At 33.8% G+C, this 3,042-nt stretch overlaps 1 protein-coding gene across 1 annotated transcript in view; it reads right to left on the bottom strand.

The window, feature by feature from the left end:
* CCDC160 (coiled-coil domain containing 160) overlaps nucleotides 1-2,735 on the bottom strand; it is a 19,731-nt gene extending 16,996 nt beyond the window's left edge. Inside the window, exon 1 of the mRNA XM_025039659.1 lies at nucleotides 2,713-2,735. The gene's annotated coding sequence lies outside the window, so the exon portion shown is untranslated. The remainder of the gene's footprint in view (nucleotides 1-2,712) is intronic.
* Nucleotides 2,736-3,042: the final 307 nt, after the last annotated feature.

The raw sequence follows: 3,042 nt of genomic DNA on the forward strand, positions 1-3,042 counted from the left end.
CAAACAGAGACGCATGGATATGGACTATAGACTAGGGGTTACTAGTGGGGTGGGGGAGGAGAGGAGAGGTAGATGGTGTAAAGGGGGAAATATAGGGGGGTAGGGGGAGGATGAAGTGGGTAAAGGGGATCAAATATATGGTACCTGAAGGAAACTGGACTTTGGGTGGTAAATACACAATAGAATATACAGATGTTAAATTATAATGTACACCTGAAAATTATATGATTGTATTAACCAATATTACCCCAATAAACTTAATTCAATAGAAAAAGTATGCAATTGTATTTGTCTTGCCTAAAATATGGAAGTTGTTAAACAAGTAAAATTTATCTCTGGTGTTAGAATAATGGTTACCTTATGGGAGATAGTGACTGGGAAAGGCACCTGGCAGGCCTCTGGGGTTTTGCTAATGTTCTACTTCTTGATCTGGGCACTAGTTACATGAATGCATTTTCTTTGTAAAAAATCATGGAGTCGTACACTTAAGATTTGCACATTTTCTTCTGTTTCTGTACTGCAAGAAAAATTTTATTTGAAAACAACTTAATCCAGCCTTAAATAACTTGTTAATAATTTCTTTATTTCATTTCTTAAATTCTTTCCAACTCCAAGTTATTCAAGTAATGATTGCTGAGCATTTCAATATGCCTGGAATTGAGCTAAGTGCTAGAAGTTTCCAGGTAGAAAATGTAATAAATGCAACAATGGAAGTATTTACAAAATAAGGATAGTCTCAGATGAAGAATTGTCAATCATATGGGAAAGGAGTTTGAGTCGTGGAAATCTTGTACTCCTTGAAACTTGAATCATCTGAGCTGGGTCTTGAAAAGTGAATAGTAGTTCTCCAGATAGACAAAGGAGGAAAAATCAGGTGGAATAGCATGTGCAAAGGCACAGAAACATAATACAGCATGATAGGCTGGAATAGCTAAAATAATTTAGATTTACTAGATCTTAAAATGTAAGGTAGTAGGCGAGAAAAACTGGAGTGAGAGTAAGACAGAAAAAGGTAATACTTCTAAGCAAAAGTGATTTTGGTTTAACAAATTAAAATATTTGAAAATCCAAGTAGATGCATTCATATACTTGATTTACCTAACCAAATCATTCAATCCAGTTCAGGGAATCTTATTGATTTATCTGCAACATGTCTGGTAAGTGTGCTAAGTACTGAGCACTTAGTAAGATAAATGGACTCCAAGTACAAAAAACTTGAAAACCAAGGCACATGTACCAAGGCACACGATAATCAAATTGCTTAAAATCAGTGATAGAGAAAAATCTTAAAAGCAGCCAGAGAGAAAACAATATACATTACATATAGAGGACAGATTTCTTATCAGAAAGATGCAAGGCAGAAGGCAATGTAACAACATCTTGAAAGTAGTGAAAGAAAAAAGAATCAGCCTAGAATTATTTACTCAGTAAATATATCTTTCAAAACAGAAGCAAAATAAAGATTTTTTTAAAAATAAACAAAAGCTCAAAAAATTAATCATCAGAAGAACCTAAATTCCAAGAAATATTAAAAGAAGTCCTTCAGTCCTGCCAAAGGATAAAAATCTGAATCTACACAAAGGAATGCTGGAAATCTGAATCTACATGATGGAAATAGTCAAATGTGGGTAGGTATAAAGACTTTCTTCTTATCATTTAAATCTCTTTAAAGAGGTACAATGATCTAAAGCAAAATGATCAATATTTTGTGGATCTATAACAAATGTCCCTTTTTCCCATGTTTCTCTTCTTTCACACATTTTTTTTATTCCACAGTTTCCTTCTCTCTTGATTTCACATATATGCCTTCTAATTTTATTTTTAAACAGTTGTCCCTCATACTGCAATAGGAAAACTTAAAAAATTTGAAACTAATCAATATTCTCTTTTCAGACAACAAAAAACTTTAAATACTAGATTCATTTACTGCTCCCTCTCAATTTGTGTTAATATATGTTAATTCTCTCTATAGTATATTCTTTAACCCTCTAAGACTTAATTACTTTTTATACAATTGATATTGATTTAGATTTATGAATATATTTTCCACATGCTTTGCTCTGCTCTCTTTTCTACATCTCTGGCATCTGAGATATCTTTTATTCTACCTTTGGAATTTCCTCTATTGAGGTTCTACTGGTGGAAAGTTCTCTCATTATATTTCACTTTCTTCCTTGAAAGATACTTTTGCAAGGCGTACAATTACAGATTGGCACATTAAAGCTATCATTCAATTGTCTATTGGCTCCAATGTTACTGTTGGGAATTAGCTGTCAGCTGTCTAGTGTCTCTCCTTTCTTTGAAAATAATCTGGCTTTTTTGTTTTTCTGGCTGCTCTACTCTGGTGTCTCTGCTCAGTTCTGAAAAAGTCTCAGCTATTGCCTCTCTCTCCTTTCCTTCTAGAACTCTGATTAAGTGTATACTTTAGACCTGAGTCTGTCACCCTGAATTCCAAGTTCCTTTCTTGTTTGATTTATCTTTTTCTTCCAGAAAAAAAAGCTTTATATTATACAACTTTATTTGAAACTTGCCAAATAATAGCAAAGCCTGTCTACAGAATCATTTTGTACCCTCTTTCATATACAGTAGACCCCTTTATTCACAGTTTCACTTTCTTCGGTTACCCATGATTAGCTACAGTAAAAAATATTAACTTGAAAATTCCAGAAATAAATAACCTGTTGTTCTTAGTAATATGATAAAATCGCTCACCATTCCACGCCGTCCCACCCGGGATGTGAATCATCCCTATGTCCAGCTTACCCATGGTGTATACAATACCCACCCATTAGTCACTCAGTAGCTGTCTTGGTTATCAGATCGACTGTCATGGTGTCACAGTGTTTATGTTCAAGTAACACTCGTTTTACTTAATAATGGCTCCAAAGTGCAAAAGTAGTGATTCCAGCAATTCAGAGATGCCAATAGAAGCTGTAAAGTGCTTCCTTTTAAGTGAAAAGATGAAAGTCAACCTAATAAGGAAAGAAAAAAAATCATATGCTGAGGTTGCTACAATATACTGTAAGAACAAATCTTCTATCT

The sequence above is a fragment of the Pteropus alecto genome, unplaced genomic scaffold, assembly GCF_000325575.1.
Source record: "Pteropus alecto unplaced genomic scaffold, ASM32557v1 scaffold19, whole genome shotgun sequence".
Lineage (NCBI taxonomy): Eukaryota > Metazoa > Chordata > Mammalia > Chiroptera > Pteropodidae > Pteropus > Pteropus alecto.